Source organism: Fukomys damarensis, unplaced genomic scaffold (assembly GCF_012274545.1).
Source record: "Fukomys damarensis isolate Sample0158 unplaced genomic scaffold, DMR_v1.0_HiC HiC_scaffold_28, whole genome shotgun sequence".
Classification (NCBI taxonomy): Eukaryota; Metazoa; Chordata; class Mammalia; order Rodentia; family Bathyergidae; genus Fukomys; species Fukomys damarensis.
The window spans coordinates 14077670-14093295 of NW_022900940.1; the positions used below are offsets into that span (position 1 = coordinate 14077670).

A 15626-nucleotide genomic window follows, 5' to 3' on the forward strand; every position below is an offset into this window, starting at 1 on the left:
CACAAACACAATTTGTGTTTTCTTTGGAGGCAGTCACGGACATAACAGTGGTTTTGTTAAACCATGACTCTTCACTTGGGCTTATGGATAGGTTATAGTAAGTAAATAAAAGTAGAACCAAGCCTGCCCCCTCTCTCCGCTCCTCCAGGCGGGGCTGACCTCCAGCCGGGCACTGTTGCGGGACCCCTTGTCCCGGCCACCTGGGACTGTGCTGGGAACTGGCCACCTCTCTTGTCTGGCTGCAAAATTTGTGGCAAAGCCGGCGCCAGGCACAGCGCGTCCCGGGCGGCAGGCGCGGTGGATCTGGGATGACGCGGCCTGTGTAGGAGCGTGCAGCAGCTGGCGACAGCCGCCTCCGGTGCATGGTGCATGGGGACTCGCTGAGAAGCCAGCATGGGCAGCTGTGTGGGGAGACAGCGCCAGGAGAGGTCGGCCACCCCGGGACACCCCCGCGAGCGAGAAGGTAGAACTATAAGCTTCTGAAGAAGGAGCGGCTCAAGTGGAAGAGTGACTGCCTTATGACAGATGGGCATCTTCGGAGCAAACGGGATGCGTTCTGGGACACAGCACCTGCCTTTGAGGGCCGCCAGGAGATCTGGGATACAGCTGAGGCTCAGTCCATCTTGGATGGTGTTAGCATTGCGCTGCCTCATGACACGCTCTGTGAATGCTGTGATGAACTGGGCAGTCGCTACCAGCTGCCCATCTACTGCCTGTCACCACCAGTGAACCCGCTGCTGGAGCACACAGGAGGAGAGCCTGGAGCCCCCTACGCCCGCCCCCAGCGTGCGCCCTGAGTTTCCACTGAAGGTGCGCCTCTCCACAGGCCGGTCCTGCAGCTCAGCACCAGTCTGCTGGACAAGATGGGCCAACTCAAGAGGCAGCTACACACTCAGGAGGGCATAGACCCGTCCTGGCAGCGGTGGGGCTCCAGGAAACCAAGATCCAGAAAGATTTTGTCATTCGGGTCATCATCAACCAGCCCCCACCTCCCAGGACTGATAGGTTCACAAACTCTTGGAAAGAGGGGTCATAGAAAGCCTCTGTGGGGCTGAAGCCCTAGGCTCCCACCCTGCTGCTGCCTTCAAGTGCTGCTGTTTTCTTCAGGTGCACTGTGGCTGTGGTGAGCCATGAAGAGACCTTGCCTCCCAGGGAGTCCCCAGTAAGAGGGAGCAGTGCTGCCATACACAGGCCTTGCCAACCTTGTCAGAGGGCTGGTGCCCTGGTGCCCTCCACCCTGCCTCTCTCCGGAGGCAGATTTGAGCCACTGCCAACCAGCCTGGAGGCCCTGGAACCCGGTTCTGCCATCTGGTGCTGCCTCTGTTGCTCCCTCCAAATTTTCTGCTCAGGGTTGGAAGCAGCTGCTATCTATCTGCTCCCTCTGCCCCTACCGTGACTCTTCCCTGTGCGCAGTGCCTGTCCTCTGGAGAGGAGGAAGCAACCAGTGAGCCCCAGGCCTGGGGAGTGTGAGGCGGGGCTCTACCTCTTCCTGTCCCTAGCACAATTGGCAGAGAGGAGGTGGGTGGCCAGACAGTTGGGCTTTGTGTCAGGAGTCTGCACAGGGCCATCTTCTGGCTGCAACCCAAGTGGTGGTGGGGTCTGCAGCCTAATCATGGTCCCACAACAGATCTCTGTACAAATGTATCTGCATATTTATCAATAAAGCCTTTTGCTTCTTCAAGAAAATGAAAAAGTAGAACAAAGTTTGACCTTCATTTTTTATTCTTTATTACCTTAAAGTTTTGGATATACATATGTTAATTATTTAGGAAAAGTTGGCAAAACAAGTTTTCCTAGCTTTAAATTTATCTAACCTATCTCATCCCCTTTCAAGACTGAGTACGCTGTGATAAGAGTAGCTAAAGTAATTCTCAGGATTTACAGGGACATGTGATTAGCAGACTTCCTTCCTCCCTGGAGTGATTCCTAGAAGTTTCTAGCTATTGCTCTACACCTGAAGTTCCAGGAAAAGCCATGTGGAACTGAATTTTATGGGAGCTGAATCACCTATCAAACAATGAGAACTCCTTCAGAGCTCTACAAGCAGGACTGAGAAAATGAGCAGCACTTCATGATATCAGTTTCCATTCTTTTGTGAACAGGCCAGTCTGACCTTCCTATTTGGACCTGGCCCCCTTTAGTTGCTCAAACTGAAGACATTTTTCTATTTTCTCTTTCCTTTGTTAAAGACTGGCTCGATCTTTGTCTGAGCTGTGCTTCCCTTTATTTTCTCTTATTTTCCAAACTAAGTTTTTGCCACAAGTCTGTACTGCTGCTTTAGTTTAAATTTCCATTATGACTAAAGGATGGACTCATGCTACATGTGACAGCTTAACCTCTCGTTAACATCATCACCGTGTTTCACATGGTTGCCTTAAAACATTCTAGCAGATCTCTGCATTCTGACTTTTGCCCATAAAACAGCCAAACTGATTGAAACAAAACCAAACCAAATCAGACTTCCAATGTCTTCTTTCTGCCTTTTGGATAATATTCAAACTTTTTGCCAGGACCAACAGCAACCTGTTTCCTCTACCTTCCTGCTCCTCTTTAGCTTTTCTCACTTCAGGCTCTTTCTTTCTTTCCAGTCCCCTGTCAGTTTGGTCTTCCTTCCACAGTTTTGTACTTGCATGTTCTCCACCTCACATACCCTTTCTCTTGTTTGGTGTCATTTCAACATAAAGTGCCTCTCCCATCTTCATTATTACTCATTATGTATCCTGTTTATTTTCTCCCTAGCCTTTACCACCATCTGCAATGACCTTGTTTCCTTATTTATGGTTGTTCATTAACTGTTTTCCCCACTCTCTTACTGATGTCGGAGACTTTTTTTCCCTTGTTGATCAATGTGTCCTTTATTCTTAGAATATAAATAAATTAAAATGTGCCTGTGTGTGTGTGTGCGTGTGCGTGTGTGCTGGGGACTGAACTCAGGGCCTCATACATGCTAGTCAAGCATTCTGCCACTGAGCTAAATCCTGAGTCCTTCATTTATTGTGAGATACATCCTTACAAAATTGTTGTGGTCTCATGATGCCCCTGCCTCAGCTGGAATTCCAGATGTGTGCCACTGTGTCCAGTTTAAAAATGTATTTTTAATTGTCACAACAACTGTACAAATTTATGTGGTACAAAGTGATATGTATACATTGTATAATGATCAAATCAAGTTAATTAGCTTATCTATCACTTTAAATCCCCCATCTCCCACTAGTGTTAAGAATTGAACACAGAGCCTTTGCAATACATTCCTGGTTCCTTTTTATATTTTTTGATACAGTTGCTAAATTGCCCAGCCAATTTTGAATATGCAATCCTCATGTCTCTGCATCCCATAGTGACGGAATTATACTTGTGCAGTGCCACACCCAGCTACCTTAAGCTTTTATGTTGTGTGGTGAAATATTTAAAATCCTTCTTTAAGCTGTTTTGAATGTTCAATGCATTATCAGTAAATACTGTAGTTACTCTACTGTGCAATAAGACAATAAAATTTATTCCTCCTAACTGTAACTTAGGGCTTACTGACTAACTTCTCACCAATCCATTTTATTCCATACTGTCCTCAGCCTCTGGTACCCATTCTTTTATTTACTAGTTCTTTGAGAGCAACTTTTTTTAGACTCTACATATGAGTGAAGTCATGCAATATTTGTTGTCATCGCCCTGGCTTATTTCACTTAAGGTAACGTCCTCTAGATTTACCCATGTTATTACAAATGACAAAACTTTGTCATTTTTATGGTTCAGTAATATTCCATTATGTATATATCACACTTGATCAATCTGTTCATCCAGTGATATAATTCATAAATATGTATTTGAACGAAATTAGCTAAAGTGGACAGTTATTTTTTGCATTAAAACAAAAAATAATAATAGCTAGCAATGAAGTTGTGTTTACTACACGTGTAGTAGGTGCTCCACTGTCTAGGCCTGGCAATGATTAAGGAATTTCTAAAGGACCTAGGCCAGAAGGAAACAGCTAGCTTTGGCTAGACTGTGCTTTTAGCATTACAGTACTGACCCATATTCATTATAGTTAGCTGAGAGAACAACATGGTTTGTGGTGATGGCCCCAAGTTGAAACCCAAAATGTGCCTCTTACCTACTGTAATAGCTTGGACAAATCGCTCCACTTTTCTTTCTAGTTTTTGGTACTGAGATTGAACTCAGAGCTTTGCACACACTAGGCAAGGAGCTCTACCACTGAGCTGCATCCTTACCCCCTTTAAAAAACTTTAACCCAAGAGAGGGTCTCACTAAGTTTTCCAGGAGAATATTGCTAAGCTTGTAATCCTTCTGCCTCAGCCTCCCTAGTAGTTGAGATTGTAGGTGTACTCTACCATGCTCTGCATTACTTCGCTTTTCTATGCCTCAGTTTCTCAGCTGTAAAGAGTGGACAACAGCCACTGTCTCACAGGGTATTTGGAAGATCTAATCTGCTGACATGGTACTGGCATAATGTTAAGTGAACAGAGGCAATGATAAAGTACCCAGGACAGCCTCTGGCACTCTGTACTTAGTATGTATTACTTCCTAATATCTCTGAACTTTGACTTTTCTCGTTTGGAGGCAGTGAGGTTCAGTGAAAATGCACAGTGATTCCCATGGCTGGCCAACAAATGAATGATATCATTTAGTCACTTTCTTCTCTTCCCTTGTAGGACTTTGTCTGGCTTCTCCCTCAGGATTCTGTTCCTTTCTCTGTGTCCTGCTCAGGTATCCCTGTAGGCTGGCTGCTGCACTTGAAGTCAGTCTGATTAATGAATCCCATTTGGGGCTAAAATGATGGACAGTGTTTGAAAGTACTGCCATCTGGGCATTTTAAGAGGAGTCTTGTGGAAAGGCAAGACTTGAAAGCTAAGGGTGATTTTCCTCATGATGGAAATCTCAGCCCAGTGAAGGTTGGAATGGGAGGAGTTTAGGGTATTTGGGGGCCAAGCATAATTCTCAGGAGCTGTAAATTATCCATTCAACAGGTGGCTGCTGTCTCAGCTGTTGCATAATACAGGCTCTGCACCATTATAAAGGGCACTCAGGAAGTAATTTACTGATGATTAGGATACTTCCACTGAATAATGGAACGCATCATCTAGGTGAACATCTGTTCTTCGTTTTGTCCAAAGGAGTTGAAGTCAGAAGGGTCTGCCACAATTACAGGTAAAGGACTGATGCAGCTATTTACTAGAAGGTGGCCAACCCTGAATGCTCAATTACTTATGACTTGATTGCATACTGCATGCCCCAGCAAGAGGAGAAGACCAAGAAAAAGTTCCATCAATTTCTGTTAGAAATTGAATTTTTAAAATCCAGGATATATTCTAAGGTCCTATCTGACCATGTGTATGTCTACAACTTTTTATTTTGGAATAATTTTAGATTTATAGAAAGAATGCAAAGATACTATGGAGAATTTCTATATACCTTCACCAGAATTTCCTTATCTTATACTGCAGATATTTGGAATCAAAATATTTTGTTCTAGAGAGGAAAATCATTTATTTATCAAATACTTTTATTTTGTATTTTATTTTACTTTGCGGTACTGGGAACTAGCCAAGGGTGCTGTACCACTGAAGCACATCCTAAGCCCTTTTTATTTTTTGGAGATAGGGTTTCACTAAGTTGCCCAGATGGAACTTGAACTTGTGATCCTCCTGCCTCAGCCTCCTGCCTGATGCTAGGATTAGAGCTGTGTGTCACAATGCCAGCTCAAATACTTTATTTTTCGTAGTATGGGTGGGGGTTGAAGCCAGAGGCAGTGTGTTACTTTCCTGATGCTAGTATGAAATCCCCACATCTGCAACTTAACGGACAGGTTTATTTGGCTCACATTTTCAGAAGGTTCAGTCAGTGGTTGGTTGGTTCCAAGGCAGACAGGGTATGGTAGCAGGGCATGGTAGAGGGGAGCCACTCACTCCATGGCAGCCAGGTAGCACATGACGGAAGGGAGGAAGGGGATGAGAATACACCTTTCTTGGTTATCTCTCCAGTGGATTATTCCACGATGAACATAGCATCTCATGATCCAGTCATCTTCCCAAAAGTCCACCTCCACATGTGAGACTTTTGGGGGACATTTTAGATCTAAATCATAACAGATCCTCCACCACTGAGCTACACCCTCAGCCCTACTTATTTATTTTTATTTTGAGATAGGATCTCACTGAGTTGTCCAGGCAGTACTCCAACTTGTGGTCCTCTTACCTTAGCTTCTTTCAGTGCTGAAATGACAAATGTATCTCATTACACATGACTTAAACACCTTCTTCATTTATGTTAGGTGTTTAATATAGATATAAGGTATAGAACAATAAATAACACAGACCTGGAGGCCACTTCCTTCACAGGTTGTGTAGTTTAGCTCAGGGGTTTTTCAAAATGTGGACCCTAAGCTATCCAAATCATCTGAGAGCTTGTTAAAAACACAAATTCTCAGGCCCCATCCCAGACATACTGAATCAAAAACTTTCAAGGTAGTGTCCAGCGATCTGTATTTTATCAAGTTATCCAGGTAACTCTGATCCATGGTCTAATTTGAGGACTAATGATCTAGTTGGGAAAAACATAAACGAAATGGCTCATTAAAAATCTGCTGTGGTTTAGGCATAGGAAATAGAGCTAATAACAAAGAGTTGGGAGGAGCTTACTTAGTCTGAAGGTAAAAAGAGCATGGCTGAGGAATGGGTTTAATCTAAAGGTGACAAATACCTGGTCAAATGGAGTGGAGTCTGGAAATGTGCTTTAGGCCAAGGTGGCTAAGCAGAACCAGAATGAGACTTGACATTAAATTCTTGCCTCTTCATCAATTGAAAAATTGCCAATGAGATAAGATTAATTTTCATTCCAAACCCATTTAACTAAAAGATTCAGTTAACTAGTTCTGCAGTTTTCAAATATTTCAGTTTATTAAGATTTTAAGATTCTAGTTAGAGGATTCCATGTTTAAAAGAGTTTTGCAATAAGAGTTGAGAGATCCATGTTAGTCCTGACTGCTCCTTTTAGCTCTGCAGCCCGGGAAGATAATTTGACTTTGTTCTTCATTGCTCTGAACTGTGAAATGAGATGATGAGAACTTCCATCCATTTCCTTTCTGGTTACATGATCCAGAATTAGCTATAAACTTCATGGTACCACTGTTTACTTTTAAAAAGTACATTTGTATTCATTTAATTCCATAGGCGATTCTGCACATTCCCTACTGATAACTTTAAGAAAGGGTTCCTCTTCTTTTCTCTGAAATTACTGCCATAAGTTTATCCCACAAGGACATATTATTTGCTCTAATGATCTGGTAATTATCAGGTAATGAAATGACTAGCCCTAAGTATATTATTAAGAGCAGTTGTTGTATAGAATATTTTTATCATGCAATTAGAAATGTTACTTATATTTCAGTAAGACATAAAATGTTACATGCTGAGGAGCATGAAAATAAAGCCATATCTTTCTGTCTTCTGCTGAAATTAGTCTTAAATCCATACATAAAAGGCCTAAGAAGCCTAATTCCCTGACCTAAATCCAAGCTTTCTCTTTGAGTATGCAGGGTGTCCTGCTGTCATTAGAACTCTTCTCTGCAAGGAATTGAGACTGTTCCCAAAATAGATCAGGTGGTTTCATTTCGAAGCTGACTATCCTGACTTACCTTGTCCCTTTTCCTTCTCTCCTGGAGAAAGATTTTATTGTGTGAGGACTAATCTTGATCCATAGAGAGTTTTACAAAGAAAGACACGATAGGTTCCAAATAAAAATAAATGAGGCTTTAACCAATCTGTATTCAGGTGTCTTTTGCTGCAATGTTAGCTGTTTTATAGACATCAAAAATGTGACATAAAGTATTCTTGTATCTGGATTATAAAGTTTATACTGAATGAAGACATTCACAATAATTAATTCTTCCCTCTGAGATTTGAACCTTTGGCTTTCACAGTACCTGAACTATCACTTACCTTCTTTTAATATATATGACATATCTCAGAAATGTTTCCCATGATAAATGAGAAATTGCCAGGAAATATTCCTTCTTGGGAATTGTCATTGTCTTCCCAGGTTCAGTTGTTCCTTATCTGCAGTGACAGTTGACTCAACTGCTTTGCTTTTTATCTACTTTTGTATTATTTCCCATTCTCCACTGTAAGCTCCTTGAGGACAGGATCCACATCTGATTCATTCTGGCACAGTAATACTAGCTAGTGATTAACAGTTGTAACTTTGAGCTGCACTTCCACTTTGCATTTCATTTGTTGCTTCCCTTACTTCTATGATGGTGCTGTATGCTGTGCCCCAGAATATTCTGTGGTCTTGTCTGTGAGGCAGGGGTCATTTGTCCCATTTTCTAGACAGAAAAACAGGTGCAGAAGGGTTCAATAATGGCCTTGGAGACACTCAGACAGGTAGTACTGGAAACAGTATTTAAAAACATTTTTCTTCAGTTCAAGAATTTGTGAAGGGAGACTTACATTTCTTCTCATATATCTAAGCAGTGTAGAATGGCAGCAGTTGTGACTAAAATGAAATGGTCTAATACTTAGAGAACTCCGTAGGATTCAGTGTATGAGGTGATTTGAATGATGATGTTCCCTCCCACATTCATGTTGCCATTTAATCCTCAGTGCAGTGGTATTAAGAGGTATGGTCTTTGGGAGGTGATCAAGATATGAGACCACTGCCCTAAAAAAGGAATTAGCAAATGCTCTTATAAAAGGCCTCAAGGTTGAAGGAAATGGTCTTTTGTCTTCCCATCCTTTCTGCCACGTGACGATATAGTATTGCTTTGTGGAGGACACTACAACAGTGACCATCTTGGAAAGAGACAGAGACCAGGCCCTCTTCACCAGACAGCAAATGCTGATGCGCTTGATCTTAGACTTCCAAGCCTCAAGAACTGTGAGAAATAAATTTTCTTTATAAATGACCCAGTCTTTGATATTTTTATTTTATAACAGCACAGATGGACTAAATGTGACTAGAAGGAAGAGTAATGAATTTAGATATTTTTATATCTATTTGCCTTTCTGAAGGAAACTCCAAATTAATTTCTGGAATATGATTATTGTGATCAAACTTTATTTGCCTCCCCCATTAGCCTGAATTTCTGTAGGTTTAGTTCATATTGTTGGCTCATGTACATTGAACAACGTATTCCTCATTTCCAGGGAATATTCTATTCTATACAGGCTTTTTCAAATATTTACCGCTAATTTTTGACCCTGAATTCTGAGGACACTTTTTTCTGTCCTTCACAATTCTTTAAATTTTGTTCTGATTTTATTTGAGATACAATCCCCGGAACTAAATTATTAGCACTTACCTGCCTCGCTTTTAATAAGGGGGTTGTATTCCCAGTTCTGAGAAGTCTTTGGTTGTTGGGAAAATTATTGAGGACACTGAGGTCAGGATGGCTTCCTAGGGCACCAAATCTAGTATGATCCTGATTATCAGGAGGATGGGATGCAAAAGTGTTAAAAGTGTACTCAGACTCTAACTCCTTCCAGTTAGTGCCAGAAGTATTGGGTCATCTTTTTTCTCTCTTTTCCTGTGTCTCTTTTTCCTGTCACCCTAGTACTCCAACTCAAAAGCCTTCCTACTGACTGTGATTATTTCACATCTTTCTGTAAGGCAGACAGACAGACACACTCACACTCACACATACACACACACACTACAAACTCATTCTCTTGATAAAGGCCTTTGATACTTCCTCATTAAATCAAATAAAATTAATTCTTTCAGTAGTTTAGTTGTATTAAGTATCATTTCCATTAATATATCAACAACTAGTCTTAAGCTTTCTAAGGGGAATTTTTCATTAACAAAAGGAGCTTCTGTCCATTTATCTTTGCCTCAAAGAAACAGCAAGACTTGCACTGATTCCTTCCTTATGTATGTGAATAACAAATATGCTATTCTGAATAAAGATATTCATGAGGTCACATTTCTGCAGAGTCTTGGTCTGCATTAAGAGAGAAACTAAAGGGAAAATAAGGTTGTCTTCCTTAATTGTATATATAGGTAACATTGTTTGATTGTGCCTTTTAATAACTTGCCTATGTACATTTTTAGCTGCTATTTTTGGGATAAAAAATGATACCCAGAAGGCTCTTATGTTCATGGTCGGCTTTTGGAAGATAATTGGGGTCATGAGGTACAAACTACAATAATGAGCTTTTTTTTTTTTTTGGTGCCAGTGATCAAACTTGGGACCTTGTGCTTGCCAGTCAGGCAGTGGAAGCACTGAGCTAAATCCCTGGCCCCAGTGATGGATTAATCCATTGAAGAGTTCATAGCTGAATGTGCTGTTAGGAAGTTGGGCCTAGTTAGAGGCAGTACGTCACTGGGAGAATGCTCTGGATGGGCGTCTCTGTCCCTAGGTCCCTTCCCCTCTCTCTTTCTGCTTTCTGGATGACATGAGGTGAACATCCTTTGTCTGCCATGCCCTTCTACCATGGTATTTCTGCTTTGACACTGGCCTGAAAGAAGGCAGAGCCAGCCAACTCTGGATTGATACCTCTGAAGTTGAGCCAAAGTATTTCCTCCTAGCTGGGTATGGTGATACATGTTTGTAATCCCAGACTCTTAGGAGGATCACAAGCTCAAGCCCAGCCTGGGCAACTTAGCAACTAAATGAGATGCTATCTCTCAAAAAAAATTTCTGTGAAATATAGTGTTGGAATTTCAATCAGCATTGCATTGAATCTGTATAGCAGTTTTGGTAGTATGGCCATTTTCACTGTGTTGATTCTTCCCAGGAGCAGAGGATATCTTTCCATTTTCTTATACCCTCTTTGATCTCTTTTTTCAGAGTGCTATAGTTTTCAATGTAGAGGTCTTTTGCTTCTTTCGTTAAAATGATTCCTAGATACTTCATTTTTTTGGATGTTATTGTAAAAGGAATTGTTTCCCTAATTTCTCTCTCAGTGAGTCTGTTATTTGTGTACAAGAGGCTATTGATTTTTAAGTGTTGGTATCCAGCTACTCTGCTGAAAGTGCCAATTAAGTCTAGAAGTCTTTTGCTGGAATTTTTTGGGTTTTCAATGTAGAGTATCTTATCATTAGCAAATAATGACAGTTCAACTTCTTCCTTTCCTATCTTTATTGCTTTAATTTCTTTCTCTTGTCTAATTGCTGTGGCTAATGTTTCCAGAACTATATTGAAGAGGAGTGGAGATAATGGGCATCCTTGTCTTGTTCTTGATTTTAATGTGCAGATTTTCAAGTTTTGGCCATTTAATATGATGTTGGCTGTTAGTTTTTCATAGATAGACTTTATTAAGTTGAGATATAGACCACCTATTCCATTTTTTTGCAGGGGTTTTTATCATTAATGGGTGTTGAATTTTGTCAGATGCTTTTTCTGTGTTTACTGAGAGGATCATATGGTTTTTGTCCTTGAGTCTGTTAATATAGTGTATTACATTTATTGATTTACGTACGTTGAACCATCCTTGCATCTCTGGAATAAATCTTACTTGGTCGGGGTGTATGATCCTCTTGATGACCCTCTGTATTCTGTTTGCCAGTATCTTATTAAGAATTTTTTTTATCTATATTCATTATGGAGATTGACCTGTAGTTCTCTTTTCTAGTTGGGTCTTTACCTGGTTTGGTAATCAAAGTAACACGTGCATCCAGGAATGAATTTGGAAGTATTGCTTCCCTTTCAATTTCATTGAAAAGTTTAAAGAGTAGTGGCAGTAGTTCTTCTCTAAATGTCTTGTAAAATTCAGTGGTGAATCCATCAGGACCTGGACTTTTCTTTGTTGGTAAAATTTAATTACATTTTTAATTTCACTGATTGTAACTTGGGTATTTAAAATTTTTTTGTCTTCTTCAACTTTTGTAATTCTTAAGTATGTAGATACCAGTCCATTTCTTCTGTGTTTTCCATTTTATTAGAGTACAGGTTCTCAAAGTAGGTATTGATGATCCTCTGGATTTCTGCTGGATGTGCTGTGACTTCACCTTTTTCATTTCTAATTGCACGGATCTGAGCTTATTCTTTCCTTTTTGTGACAAGGTTAGCTAAGGGTTTATCAATTTTATTTATTCTTTCTAAAAACCAACTCTTTGATTCATTGATTTTTAAATCATTTTTTTAGTTTCCATTGCATTGATTTCTGCTCTAATGTTTATAATTTCCTCTCTTGTATGAGCTTTGGATTTTCCTTGCTCTTCTTTGTCTAGGAGCCCAAGATTCATCACTTATTTGAGCTTTTTCTGTTTCCTTAGTGTGGGCATTCAGTGCTATGAATTTTCCATGTAAAACTGCTTTCATTGTGTCCCATAGATTCCTTTATGTTGTATTGGCATTATCATTTATTTGTAAAAACTGTCTAATTTCTTCTTTAATTTTCTCTGTGACCTATTGATTGTTCACGAGAGTGTTGTTCAATTTCCATGTGTTTGTGAAGTTCCTACAGTTTCTTATGCTATTGATCTGCAGTTTGATTGCACTATGATCTGATAATATGCATGGGATAACTTCAGTTCCTTTCATTTAGTCAAACCTGTTCTATGAGCTAGTATGTGGTCTATCTTGGAGAATGACGCATGTGCAGCCGAAAAGAATGTATATTCTGATTTTGTGGGGTGGAATACTCTGTAAACATCTATTAATCCCACATGTTCAAAAGCTTGGTTCAGTTCTAGTGTTTCGTTGTTGATTTTTTGCCTAGATGATCTGTCTATTTGTGATAGTGGGGTATTTAGGTCCCCCACTACAATTGTATTAGTGCTTATTTGGTTTTTCATGTTACTTAATATTTGTTTTATACAGTTGGGGGCATTAATATTTGGTGCATATATGTTTATGATTGTCATCTGTTCCTCTTGAATTGTTCCCTTTTCAAGGATGAAGTGGCCTTCTTTGTCTCTCTCAGTCAGTTTTGGTTTGAAATTTACTTTGTTTGCGAATAAGATAGCTACCCCTGCTTTTTTCTGGGCTCCTGTTGCATGGAGAATTGTTTTCTGTCCTTTCACTTTCAGTCTATGGGCTTCTTTTTGCACCAGGTGTGTTTCTTGTATACAATATATTGTTGGATTTTGCTTCTTAATCCATTCTGCCAGTCTTTCTCCTGATTGGTGAATTGAGGTCATTGGTATTGATGGTTATAACTGATATGTACTGACTTACTATGGTCATGTTATTGTCCTTTTGTTGACTTTAAAAAAATTTTTCCCCTCTCCCTTTAGTTTCTTGCCTTGCCTAATTGATTTGCTCTGTTGGGCCTCATGGTGTTGTGACCTTCATTGTCTTTTTCTAGGATATTGTTTAGAATTCCTTGTAGTGCTGGTTTGGTATTCATGAAGTTTCTCAGATGTTGTCATGGAAGTATCTTACATCCCCATCATATTCATTTGGAACCAGAAGAGACCTAGAATAGCAAAATCCATCCTAGGCAACAGAGACATGGCAGCGGGTATAACAATTCCCAGTTTGAAATTATACTACAAAGCCACTGTGATAAAAACAGCATGGTACTGGCAAAGAAACAGACCTGAGGATCAGCGGAATAGATTGGAAGATACAGAAACAACTCCAGATTTACTCAGCTATCTCATCTTTGACAAAGGAGCCAACCTTCCACACTGGAGGCAAGATAGCCTCTTTAATAAATGGTGTTGGAAAAACTGCATTTCAACCTGCCAAAGATTAAAATTGTACCCTTATCTTTCACCATGCACTAAATTAAAATCTAAGTGGATTAAAGATCTAAATATCAAAAAAGAATCACTAAATTTGCTGGAAGATAAGTTAGGTAGAACTCTTGAAGACACTGGCATAGAAAAACATGTTATGAACAAATCCTCAGTAGCACGGGAACTAGAACAAAGAATCAACACCTGGGATCTCATCTTATTAAAAAGCTTCTGTACTGCAAAAGAAACCATCAACAGAACTAAAAGACAACCTACAGTGTGGGAAAAAATTTTTACCAGCTGCTCATCAGATAAAGGACTATTATCTAGAATATATAAAGAACTAAAAAAAAAATCAGGCCCCCCCAAATATAAAGACCTGATTCAAAAATGGGCATCTGAAATGAATAGACATTCTCAAACAAACAAGTAAAAGCATCAACTAAATACATGAAAAAATGTTCCACATCACTGGTCATTCAAGAGATGCAGAAGAAAACAGCAATTAGATTCCACCTCACCCCACAAAGAATGGCTGCTATCAAGAAATCACACAGTAACAAATGTTGGCAGGGTTGTGGAAGAAAGGAACCCTTCTCCATTGTCAGTGGGAGTGCAGACTGGTGCAACCACTATGGAAAGCAATATGGAGATGTCTCAAAGAGCTGGGACTAGAGGTTCCATTTGACCCAGCCATCCCTCTGTTGGGTATCTTTCCAAAAGAATTGAAAGAATCATACCAGAGTGATATATGCACACCCATGTTTATAGTGGCACAGTTTGTAATAGCTAAATCTTGCAAACAGCCCATTTGCCTATCAGTTGGAGATTGGATAAAGAAGATGTGGTTTTTCTATAAAATGGAATATTACTCAGCCATAAAGAATGAGAAGTTAGAGTCATTCATAGGAATATGGATGCGTATTGAGGTCATACTCTTACGTGAAATAAATAAGTCTCATGTGTAAATACCGAATAGATACTTTGGTGTGAAAAACTTTAATTGTAAATAAGATCCAGTGGTATAATTGACCATGTGAAATAGGGTGAAAAGGGCTAAAGTTGTAGGGGAAGTGGGAAGGTAGGGGAAAGGAAATTAGGGAAAAGAAAAAAATCTGAGAAAATGAAAAAATGGAAATAAAATTTTTGTAAATAGTGAAGGGAGGAGTGGGTGAAGGAGGAAGGGCTGGGGTATTGGGAAATAATGAGAACCAAGACTTATCATGTAAAGGTACAAGATCCCAATAATGAATGTAACTGTATTGTGCACCTAAAAAGTACCAATAAACTCAATAAGAGAGAAAAAAAGAAGGAAATGAAGCCCATTGTCAAGGTCATGTTTTAAGTTTATTTATATCAGATTTTTTGTCATATTAATCGAAAATTGACTTACACATTATGTGAATACATGCAAGTTACCCATTTGTCCCTCAGTTTCCTTATTTTCAGTTTGTGGGCTGTATTACTTATTGGGTCATTGTCAAGAAAAGAACACTTAGTGTGCAAAGAAGTTGGAACATAAGGATCACTTCATCAAAGCTAGTTATTATATTTTATAGCTAGTTATTGCCTTTTGTGAATTATTTTTATTAAGTTTCTGCCTCTATTTACAGTCTTCAACCCAGTTTCCTGACAGTCGATACTTTAATAAAATAAGACAATTATACCAGAAAGAATAATATATTTTGTTATAGATTTAGGCTGTGCATTAACTTCTAGAAACACTTGTTGGGGTTGGCTGAAAGTATATTTGATCACATTATATAATTATAAAATGTGTAGCAGTTTACCACACTATGAAACAGGGGCTTTTCTGATGTTATTATTGGATATTTTAAAAAGTAGAACTAAAAGTTCTACTTTGATTTTTTTTTTATTGAGTTTATTGGTACATTTAGGGATACAGTACAGTTACATTCATTGTTGGGATCATGTACCTTTACATGGCAAGTCTTGATTCTCATTTTTTCCCCTTACCTCTGCCC

At 39.6% G+C, this 15626-nt stretch overlaps 1 pseudogene; it reads left to right on the forward strand.

Annotated features, from left to right (window-relative positions):
• Positions 1 to 393: 393 nt before the first annotated feature.
• LOC104863662 lies at positions 394 to 1036 on the forward strand (annotated as a pseudogene).
• The last annotated feature ends 14590 nt before the right edge of the window (positions 1037 to 15626 follow it).